Genomic DNA, 12,641 nt, shown 5'->3' on the forward strand with positions numbered 1-12,641 from the left:
GACGTTGGAGAATGCTTTAATTTTAAGGTTAAATGTTCTGTGTAGTTTCACATTTGCTGTTGTAATTTTTCATTTATTTTATTAATTTCGGAGTTATATTACATTCTATGCTAACTGGCAGTTGGAGATGCGTTGACTGCATCTGCTCTCGTTCTTGTTGTGATTACTGGTAAGATGCGACAGAAGTCTTCAAAGAAGAAAATGCTAAAGTCCACCATAGGGCCACTGTTGTAACGCAAATGTCGATTTGTCCTGTCGGTCGTGTCAGTGGATATTTACGGGATCTTGGAACTTTATATCGTTGTGGCCGAGCGGTTCTAGGTGCTACAGTCTGGATCCGCGCGACCGCTGCGGTCGCAGGTTCGAATCCTGCCTCGGGCATGGATGTGTGTGATGTCCCTAAGTTAGTTAGGTTTAAGTAGTTCTAAGTCCTAGGGGACTGATGACCTCAGAAGTTAAGTCCCATAGTGCTCAGAGCCATTTGAACCATTTTGAACTTTATACCAAACAATAAAAGTGCAATCCTGCAACAATTACCAGTAGGCCTATTACTTTAAAACATTACAGATTGTGTGTATGTTGTAATCATAGACTGTCAGCACGGTAGTCGGGGGGCCTTACGCCTATAACCGCTAGATGGCAAAAGTATAGTTTTCACATTGGTAGGGAACTAGATTTCAAGGAAAACGTTTGCAAATTATACACACAAACCCTCCTCGTGAATCACTCGACCTACAACTGAAGTCGCGCCGAGTAGACGTGCAGGTCGAGGACCCATTTCAGGGATTGCGTGGCCCTCCAGCCCGAGGTTCGACTACTCCCTCGGGCATGGGTGTGTGTGTTGCTCTTAGCGTAAGTTATTTGAAGTAAGTGTAAGTCTAGGGACCGATGACCTCAGCAGTTTGGTCCTTTACGAATTCACACACATTTTTCTACAACCGAAAACCAGATCAAAAACCTCACAGTAGTTTCCGACATTTTTGACAGCCATAATTACAGCTCACCAATTTTAGGATTTTTCCCTATACTTTTATATGAAATGTTGCTTCTTCCTGAATTTCATTCCGCTCAGAAGGAAGTACCTTTAGGTTTTGATTGGCGAGTTTGCAAGAATCAAAATTTGTGACATAAATGGGCGTATCTTTTGACTTCATTCTCTTAGAAGCTTAAATCTTGCAGTTCATCAAGGAACCATAGATCTTAGTATGTGACACAAATCTGAAGCTGATGCCCCTACGCGTTCCTCAGAAAAAGGGGACTTAACAAACGGACATACAGCAATCGGATAATAAACAACAAAATAAATGTTTTTTCGCGTGGCATAAATATAACAACAATTTCGGATTTTTTCCCTTAATTGTACTGCAAATTCTTGCCTTGCTGAATTTAATGATTCTAGGTCAACGAGAAGTACCCTATACGCCCTATAAGTTATGTGAGCGAGTTTGCGATATCAGAATATGTGACAGAAATGACCGTCCTTTTGACTGAATTGATTTAGAAGATCAAAAGTTTTACACCGCCAATGGACTGTAGATATAAATTTGAACTTGATACATCTACCCGATCGTGAGAAAAAGGGTACTTAACTGTCGGACGGATAGACATACAGACGGATAACAAAGTGACCGTATACACTGATGAGCCAAACAATACTACCTGCTTAATAGCTTATTTGTCCGTCTTTCGAACGAAATACGTCACTGATTCTGCGTATCAGGGATCCGAAAGTTTGTTGGTGGGTTTCTGGAGGTATTTGACATTAGATGGCTACGCATAGGTCTTGTAATTAGCGCAAATAGCGGGCCGCTGATTTGCGTACATAGTGATGGTCCAGATAGCGACCCATATGGGCTCCATAGGATTTACATCAGGGGAATTTGGTCACCGAGATATGCACGTGAGTTCACTAAATGCTCCTCAGTCCACTGTAGTATGGTTCTGGCTCCGAGACACGGACAATTATAGTTGGTTGGTTGGTTGGTTTTGGGGGAGGAGACCAGACAGCGAGGTCTTCGGTCTCATCGGATTAGGGAAGGACGGGGAAGGAAGTCGGCCGTGCCCTTTGAAAGGAACCATCCCGGCATTTGCCTGGAGCGATTTAGGGAAATCACGGAAAACCTAAATCAGGATGGCCGGACGCGAACGGAGAACGTCTTACATAGCATAATACTGCTTCCACCAGCCTGCGTCCGTGGCGCGCAGCACGTTTCAAACGGCGTTTGTGGAGACGATCAGCGACCTAGTGTAACAAAAATGTGATTCATCCGAAGAGCCGACATGTTTCCAGTAGTCGACGATCGAATACCGATGGTCCCACGCCCACGGCAATGGTAACTGATGATGTCGTTAGGTCAACATGTGAACACGTGGGGGTGGTCTGCTGCGGAGCTCCACGGTCAACAATGCACGATGAACGGTGTGGTCCGAAACACTTGTGCGTACAACAGTATTGAGCTCAAGGTTTATAATTTATAAAAAACAGCTACCAGCCACATGTATGGTTTAAAAGGTTTATTATCTTCAGACCATGACCGGTTTCGGATTTTTCTTTACAAATCCATCTTCAGATGGCAGTTACAAGCATTCTTAGTTGGACCTAGTTTTGTTTTTGTTATTCGTTTGCTGCACTGGGAAAGAAAAGAAATATTTTGTTGTCATATCGGTAATGGTATTTTTACGAAAGATTTACTTCTTTTACAAAATCTAATTGCTCATGAGATAGTTTTTTGTTTTAAACTTAGTAAACGTGCAGGTTAGTGTACTTACGAGCTATGTAGTTCCGCCTGACGAAATATTCGTGCGTTTATGTTTTCGTTTATGTTTGCCACCCATCTTGCAGAAAACAATCATACAGTTGAGAATATAGAAAACAACCTGCAGATATTACACCTCAAAGACAAGGGTTTCACATTGAATCTCCTAGAGGAGATTGAGATTCATACACATAAAAACAGGTTCCCTGATCTCATTCTGAATGAACAGACAGAGTCAGTTAACACCCACTTCCTAAATAACTTTGAAGAAGCTTTCACTTTTTTAAAATAACTTAAGCCTAATATTCCATTAAAAACATTCAGTATACAGGCCCCCAAAAACTGCTTATATGTCATTGAAACATTGCATAATGAAAACATGTGCAAGCTTATCATGTCATATATTAGAATTTATCTCCTACAATTGTAACAACTAATTAGTAACACACAGTAATTCTGTACTGCATATAATGTTTGTAATCTTATTTGTATGTAATTTTATTTATTCCGTTTTAGATTAATTTTATACACTAGCAAAGAGATATTTTACTGTACCCATATCGACTATACAGCATCTGTAAGTTAACATCGTTATGACTGTAAGCTCTTTGCAAATATTGTTCTCATTTGTAATATGAAGCTGGGCCACGTTTTGTAAACGTTATTCGTGTGTGCTGCGTGTGTAATTAAGATGATGAGGTTCAAAGTGACGTCCATTGACTGGAATAGCACTCACATAGTGCATATTGAAAAGTGTATTAAGCTTGCGTTCGAAAACATAAACGCACGAATATTTCGTCAGGCAGAACTACATAGCTCGTAAGTACACTAACCTGCACGTTTACTAAGTTTAAAACAAAAAACTATCTCATGAGCAATTAGATTTTGTAAAAGAAGTAAATCTTTCGTAAAAATACCATTACCGATATGACAACAAAATATTTCTGTTCTTTCCCAGTGCAGCAAACGAATAACAAAAACAAAACTAGGTCCAACTAAGAATGCTTGTAACTGCCATCTGAAGATGGATTTGTAAAGAAAAATCCGAAACCGGTCATGGTCTGAAGATAATAAACCTTTTAAACCATACATGTGGCTGGTAGCTGTTTTTTATAAATTATAAACCTTTACTACAACAGCCACGTTTCTCAACATGTCGACATTCGACAAAATAGAGTATTGAGCTCTTTCGGCAGAGATTCCAAAATCACCATATATCCTACTTTACAGAGCAGAAAAGCCAACGAACCCCACGTTCTGTGAAGAGCCGTGGACGCCAGACCATTTAGCGCCTAGTGGTGGTTTCACTGTCCTGCCTCTTTCTGCAGATGCTCATGACAGTAGATAGTGAACATTCGACCAGCTTCGCCGTTTTCGAGATACTCGTTTGTAGGCTCTGCGTAATAATAATCTGCCCTTTGTCAAAGTCGTTTATCCAATGGATTTCCCAATATGCAGCCAATATCTTCGCTAGGTGATTCCACGTTCGTGTCTGCTCCACTTACAGACTTCTGTTATCGCGTCACGTGCCCGCAACGTCACCAGGCGGCGTCCAACGTCGCGGTGGGCAGCGGTCATAATGTGTTGGCTTATCAGTGTAAGTGCTCCGTTTTTACCGACGGAGGTACAGAACCCTAAAAATGACCATCTTCGTGTGGTCTATCATCCCTCAAAGTTTATCAGTGAGGTCCTGAAACACACGGTATACTGTTGGCTCAGACATGCAAGATCTTATAGCCACGTCATGTGTCCTCAGTCAGGAAATTGGCTTGTTCGCCGCGAGACAGGTACCTCCAAGAAGAGTGAACGACACCTGGATGAGAACAAACTACCAGCATGGCAACCATTGCTGCAGCCGGCAGCGGTGGCCGAGCGGTTCTAGGAACTTCAGTCCGAAACCGCGCGACTGCTACGGTCTCAGGTTCGAATCCTGCCTCGGGCATGGATGTGTGTGCTGTCCTTAAGTTTTTTTTTTTTTTTTGTCATCAGTCTGCTGACTGGTTTGATGCGGCCCGCCACGAATTCCTTTCCTGTGCTAACCTCTTCATCTCAGAGTAGCACTTGCAACCTACGTCCTCAATTATTTGCTTGACGTATTCCAATCTCTCTCTACAGTTTTTGCCCTCTACAGCTCCCTCTAGTACCATGGAAGTCATTCCCTCATGTCTTAGCAGATGTTCTATCATCCTGTCCCTTCTCCTTATCAGTGTTTTCCACATATTCCTTTCCTCTCCGATTCTGCGTAGAACCTCCTCATTCCTTACCTTATCAGTCCACCTAATTTTCAACATTCGTCTATAGCACCACATCTCAAATGCTTCGATTCTCTTCTGCTCCGGTTTTCCCACAGTCCATGTTTCACTATCATACAATGCTGTACTCCAGACGTACATCCTCAGAAATTTCTTCCTCAAATTAAGGCCGGTATTTGATATTAGTAGACTTCTCTTGGCCAGAAATGCCTTTTTTGCCATAGCGAGTCTGCTTTTGATGTCCTCCTTGCTCCGTCCGTCATTGGTTATTTTACTGCCTAGGTAGCAGAATTCCTTAACTTCATTGACTTCGTGACCATCAATCCTGATGTTAAGTTTCTCGCTGTTCTCATTTCTACTACTTCTCATTACCTTCGTCTTTCTCCGATTTACTCTCAAACCATACTGTGTACTCATTAGACTGTTCATTCCGTTCAGCAGATCATACTTTCACTCAGGATAGCAATGTCATCAGCGAATCGTATCATTGATATCCTTTCACCTTGTATTTTAATTCCACTCCTGAACCTTTCTTTTATTTCCATCATTGCTTCCTCGATGTACAGATTGAAGAGTAGGGGCGAAAGGCTACAGCCTTGTCTTACACCCTTCTTAATACGAGCACATCGTTCTTGGTCGTCCACTCTTATTATTCCCTCTTGGTTGTTGTACATATCGTATATTACCCGTCTCTCCCTATAGCTTACCCCTACTTTTTTCAGAATCTCGAACAGCTTGCACCATTTTTATATTGTCGAACGCTTTTTCCAGGTCGACAAATCCTATGAAAGTGTCTTGATTTTTCTTTAGCCTTGCTTCCATTATTAGCCGTAACGTCAGAATTGCCTCTCTCGTCCCTTTACTTTTCCTAAAGCCAAACTGATCGTCACCTAGCGCATTCTCAATTTTCTTTTCCATTCTTTTGTATATTATTCTTGTAAGCAGCTTCGATCCGTGAGCTGTTAAGCTGCTTGTGCGATAATTCTCGCACTTGTCAGCTCTTGCCGTCTTCGGAATTGTGTGGATGATGCTTTTCCGAAAGTCAGATGGTATGTCGCCAGACTCATATATTCTACACACCAACGTGAATAGTCGTTTTGTTGCCACTTCCCCCAATGATTTTAGAAATTCTGATGGAATGTTATCTATCCCTTCTGCCTTATTTGACCGTAAGTCCTCCAAAACTCTTTTAAATTCCGATTCTAATACTGGATCCCCTATCTCTTCTAAATCGACTCATGTTTCTTCTTCTATCACATCAGACAAATCTTCACCCTCATAGAGGCTTTCAATGCATTCTTTCCACCCATCTGCTCTCTCCTCTGCATGTAACAGTGGAATTCCCGTTGCACTCTTAATGTTACCACCGTTGCGTTTAATGTCACCAAAGGTTGTTTTGACTTTCCTGTATGCTGAGTCTGTCCTTCCGACAATCATATCTTTTTCGATGTCTTCACATTTTTCCTGCAGCCATTTCGTCTTAGCTTCCCTGCACTTCCTATTTATTTCATCCCTCAGCGACTTGTATTTCCGTATTCCTGATTTTCCCGGAACATGTTTGTACTTCCTCCTTTCATCAATCAACTGAAGTATTTCTTCTGTTACCCATGGTTTCTTCGCAGCTACCTTCTTTGTACCTATGTTTTCCATCCCAACTTCTGTGATGGCCCTTTTTAGAGATGTCCATTCCTCTTCAACTGTACTGCCTACTGCGCTATTCCTTATTGCTGTATCTATAGCGTTAGAGAACTTCAAACGTATCTCGTCATTCCTTAGTACTTCCGTATCCCACTTCTTTGCGTATTGATTCTTCCTGACTAATGTCTTGAACTTCAGCCTACTCTTCATCACTACTATATTGTGATCTGAGTCTATATCTGCTCCTGGGTACGCCTTACAATCCAGTATCTGATTTCGAAATCTCTGTCTGACCATGATGTAATCTAATTGAAATCTTCCCGTATCTCCCGGCCTTTTCCAAGTATACCTCCTCCTCTTGTGATTCTTGAACAGGATATTCGCTATTACTAGCTGAAACTTGTTACAGAACTCAATTAGTCTTTCTCCTCTTTCATTCCTCGTCCCAAGCCCATATTTTCCTGTAACCTTTTCTTCTACTCCTTCCCCTACAACTGCATTCCAGTCGCCGATGACTATTAGATTTTCGTCCCCCTTTACATACTTTCATTACCCTTTCAATATCCTCATACACTTTCTCTATCTGTTCATCTTCAGCTTGCGACGTCGGCATGTATACCTGAACTATCGTTGTCGGTGTTGGTCTGCTGTCGATTCTGATTAGAACAACCCAGTCACTGAACTGTTCACAGTAACACACCCTCTGCCCTACCTTCCTATTCATAACGAATCCTACACCTGTTATACCATTTTCTGCTGCTGTTGATATTACCCGATACTCATGTGACCAGAAATCCTTGTCTTCCTTCCTTAGGTTAGTTAGGTTTAAGTAGTTCTAAGTTCTAGGGGACTGATGATCTCAGATGTTAGGTCCCATAGTGCTCAGAGCCATTTGAACCATTGCTGCAGCTTCCCTTTGACGTGCCAGCACAGTTTGTTGCTACAACAGCTATGTGCAAAACGAAAAAACCGGAGACAAGAGTCATAATATCGCCTTTCCAGATGAGTCTTGGTTTCAAGTACTATGTCACGAAGGATATATTTTTGTCTGGTGGCTCTGAGGAGAACAAGTGCTACTAGTTTGCATACATAGTCATACGGGGCCAGCACATGACGTGATGTGCCGTTGGTTACAGAACACTATCCCCTTGATAATTGGTACTTTGGACAGCAACCGCTACATTTCCGACGTATTAGGGTCGGTGATAATGCCTTGTGACAGTTGTCTTGTGACAGCCAGAGCGAGAGCACCAGCAGCAGCGAGTACTGTTTGTATAAAGCGTTTATTTTGCATTTTGTTTACGACCTTCCACTAAGGAAGGGATTCTATTTGTGTTTATCTGCTCTGCATAGAAACTAACAGTTCTTGATCGTTAGGAGAGAAATTTATTTTGTACTTATTTGCTGCGCTTAGCTTTTAAATAGTTTTTCTGGGAAAACCTAGCGTAGTTTTCGCGTCTCGTATTTCAGTGAGTGTTTCTTGATTATCAGAGTAGCTCATCAGAAGATTATCTTGGGAATTTGTCACCGCATAGAGTAGGGTAAACATAGTCATGTGTAGGGACTGTGGTTGTTGTGAGCGGACGCAAGGAGAATTGGCCACTCTTCGGGGGCAGGTGGAGGCTTTGTCTGTTAGGCTCATCGAGCTCGAGGCGCAGGCGTCGGCTCGTAGTGGCGTTGGGGCAACTGTGGTGAGACCTATGCCTACTTCGGTGGCCTTGGAATCACATGGAACCCCTGATGTCGCTGCGTCTTCCGGCAGTGAGCATCTTACCGGTCAGCCATCACTCCAGGGTGAATGGCGGACAGTGGTGGGCTCGCGCGTGCCTGGCCGAAAGGCGAAGGTGGGATCTGGCCGCGTGGCAGCTGCCTTACCCCTTTCCAACAGGTACGGGCTGCTTCCTAGTGGTGATGACATCGTTTCCGAGCCACCACAGGATGCCTCGCCTGTTGGGCCAGTGGCCGATTCTCCGGCAAGGTCCCGACAGTCACAGAGGGCGGGCCTATTAGTTATAGGGAGCTCCAACGTTAGGCGGGTTATGGAGCCCCTCAGGAAAATAGCGGGTAGGTCGGGGAAGAATGCCAGTGTGCACTCGGTGTGCTTGCCTGGGGGTCTCGTCCGTAATGTGGAGGAGGCCCTTCCGGCAGCTATTGAGCGCACTGGGTGTGACCGGCTGCAGATAGTAGCACATGTCGGAACGAATGACGCCTGCCGCTTGGGTTCTGAGGCCATCCTTGGTTCCTTCCGGCGGCTGGCTGATTTGGTGAAGACAACCAGCATCGCACGCGGAGTGCAAGCTGAGCTTAATATCTGCAGCATAGTGCCCAGAGTCGATCGCGGTCCTCTGGTTTGGAGCCGTGTGGAGGGTCTAAACCAGAGGCTCAGACGACTCTGCGACTATAATGGTTGCAAATTCATCAACCTCCGTTATTGGGTGGAGAACTGTAGGGCCCCCCTAGACAGGTCAGGCGTGCACTACACACCGGAAGCAGCTACTAGGGTAGCAGAGTACGTGTGGCGTGCACACGGGGGTTTTTTAGGTTAGAGGGACCCCCCCTTGGGCGAAACGATAAAATACCTGACGGCTTACCAGAGAGAACATCATCATCGTTGATAAAGAACGTCCGTCCTCAGAGACCAAAAACAGGAAAAGTTAACGTAATATTGGTAAACTGCAGGAGTATCCAGGGCAAGGTCCCTGAATTAGTATCGCTTATTGAAGGAAATAGTGCGCATATAGTATTAGGAACGGAAAGTTGGTTAAAACCGGAAGTGAACAGTAACGAAATCCTAGACACAGAATGGAATATATACCGCAAGGATAGGATAAACGCCAATGGTGGAGGAGTATTTATAGCAGTAAAGAATTCAATAATATCCAGTGAAGTTATTAGCGAATGCGAATGTGAAATAATCTGGGTTAAGTTAAGTATCAAAGGTGGGTCAGATATGATAGTCGGATGCTTCTATAGACCACCTGCATCAGCAACCGTAGTAGTTGAGCGCCTCAGAGAGAACCTGCAGAACGTCGTGAAGAAGTTTCGTGATCATACTATTGTAATAGGGGGAGACTTCAATCTACCAGGTATAGAATGGGACAGTCACATAATCAGAACTGGAGCCAGGGACAGAGACTCTTGTGACATTATCCTGACTGCCTTGTCCGAGAATTACTTCGAGCAGATAGTTAGAGAACCAACTCGTGAAGCTAACGTTTTAGACCTCATAGCAACAAATAGACCGGAACTTTTCGACTCCGTGAATGTAGAAGAGGGTATCAGTGATCATAAGTCAGTGGTTGCAACAATGACTACAAGTGTAATAAGAAATGCCAAGAAAGGAAGGAAAATATATTTGCTTAACAAGAGTGATAGGGCACAAATCGCAGAATATCTGAGTGACCACCATCAAACGTTCATTTCTGAGGAAGAGGATGTGGAACAAAAACGGAAAAAATTCAGAAACATCGTCCAGTACGCCTTAGATAAGTTCGTACCGACTAAGGTCCAAAGCGAGGGGAAAGATCCACCGTGGTATAACAATCATGTACGAAAGGTACTACGGAAACAAAGAAAGCTTCATCATAGGTTTAAGAGTAGTCGAATCATAGCTGATAAGGAAAAGCTGAACGAAGCGAAAAAGAGCGTAAAGAGAGCAATGAGAGAAGCATTCAACGAATTCGAACATAAAACATTGGCAAACAATCTAAACAAGAACCCTAAAAAGTTTTGGTCATATGTAAAATCGGTAAGCGGATCTAAATCCCCTATTCAGTCACTCGTTGACCACGATGGCACCGAAACAGAGGACGACCGAAGAAAGGCAGAAATACTGAATTCAGTGTTCCGAAACTGTTTCACTGCGGAAAATCGTAACACGGTCCCTGACTTCAGCCGTCGCACGGACGCCAAAATGGAAAATATTGAAATAAACGATATCGGAATTGAAAAACAACTGCTATCACTTAGTAGCGGAAAAGCATCCGGACCAGACGAGATACCCGTAAGATTCTACAGTGATTATGCTAAAGAACTTGCCCCCTTTCTATCAACAATTTATCGTAGATCTCTGGAAGAACGTAAAGTACCTAGCGACTGGAAGAAAGCGCAGGTCGTTCCCATTTTCAAGAAGGGTCATAAATCAGATGCGAATAATTATAGGCCTATTTCGCTTACGTCAATCTGTTGTAGAATAATGGAACATGTTTTATGTTCTCGTATTATGACGTTCTTAGATAATACAAATCTCCTTCATCATAACCAACATGGATTCCGCAAACAGAGATCATGTGAAACTCAGCTCGCCCTATTTGTCCAAGAAATTCACAGTGCCGTAGACACTGGCGAGCAGATTGATGCCGTATTCCTGGACTTCAGGAAGGCATTTGATACGGTTCCGCACTTACGTTTAGTGAAAAAAATACGAGCTTACGGAATATCGGACCAGGTTTGTGATTGGATTCAGGATTTCCTAGAAGAAAGAACACAACATGTCATTCTTAACGGTTCAAAATCTGCAGATGTAGAGGTAATTTCGGGAGTACCGCAAGGAAGCGTGATAGGACCTTTATTGTTTACAATATACATAAATGACTTAGTTGACAACATCGGTAGCTCCGTGAGGCTATTTGCAGATGACACGGTTGTCTACAAGAAAGTAGCAACATCAGAAGACTCGTACGTACTCCAGGAAGACCTGCAGAGGATTAATGAATGGTGCGACAGCTGGCAGCTTTCCCTAAACGTAGATAAATGTAATATAATGCGCATACATAGGGGCAGAAATCCATTCCAGTACGATTATGCCATAGGTGGTAAATCATTGGAAGCGGTAACGACCGTAAAATACTTAGGAGTTACTATCCGGAGCGATCTGAAGTGGAATGATCACATAAAACAAATAGTGGGAAAAGCAGGCGCCAGGTTGAGATTCATAGGAAGAATTCTAAGAAAATGTGACTCATCGACGAAAGAAGTAGCTTACGAAACGCTTGTTCGTCCGATTCTTGAGTATTGCTCATCAGTATGGGACCCTTACCAGGTTGGATTAATAGAAGAGATAGACATGATCCAGCGAAAAGCAGCGCGGTTCGTCATGGGGACATTTAGTCAGCGCGAGAGCGTTACGGAGATGCTGAACAAGCTCCAGTGGCGGACACTTCAAGAAAGGCGTTACGCAATACGGAGAGGTTTATTGTCGAAATTACGAGAGAGCACATTCCGGGAAGAGATGGGCAACATATTACTACCGCCCACATATATCTCGCGTAATGATCACAACGAAAAGATCCGAGAAATTAGAGCAAATACGGAGACTTACAAGCAGTCGTTCTTCCCACGCACAATTCGTGAATGGAACAGGGAAGGGGGGATCAGATAGCGGTACAATAAGTACCCTCCGCCACACACCGTAAGGTGGCTCGCGGAGTATAGATGTAGATGTAGATGTAGATATTGCAGGCTCCCTGGTGCTATCCTTCAAGCAGGTTATGCAAGATCGCATGTTTCAAGAGCTGTCTGACCAACTTCAGTAATGAGGGTGTTGGATAGTTGCCTGGCCTGGACATTCTCCATATCTCACACTCACTGACATCGTCCGCAGCTGGTGGTTTTGCGGTAGCGTTCTCGCTTCCAGCGCACGGGGTCCCGGGTTCGGTTCCCGGCGGGGTCAGGGATTTTCTCTGTCTCGACTGGGAGTTGTGTGTCTTTCATCATCATTGACTCGCAAGTCACCGAAGTGGCGTCAGCAAGTCGCCCGGCCACCAATGCCGTACGATCATTTCATTCACTGACATCTACCCTCTATGTGTTCACGGGTTGACGAGAAACTGACACAACACCACTCACCCACCATTATGATTGATGAATTCTGGTTCAAAATGGTTCAAATGGCTCTGAGCACTATGGGACTTAACTGCTGTGGTCATCAGTCCCCTAGAACTTAGAACTACTTAAAGCTAACTAACCTAAGGACATCACACACATCCATGCCCGA

The sequence above is a fragment of the Schistocerca nitens genome, chromosome 4 (assembly GCF_023898315.1).
Source record: "Schistocerca nitens isolate TAMUIC-IGC-003100 chromosome 4, iqSchNite1.1, whole genome shotgun sequence".
In the NCBI taxonomy this organism is placed as follows: Eukaryota; Metazoa; Arthropoda; class Insecta; order Orthoptera; family Acrididae; genus Schistocerca; species Schistocerca nitens.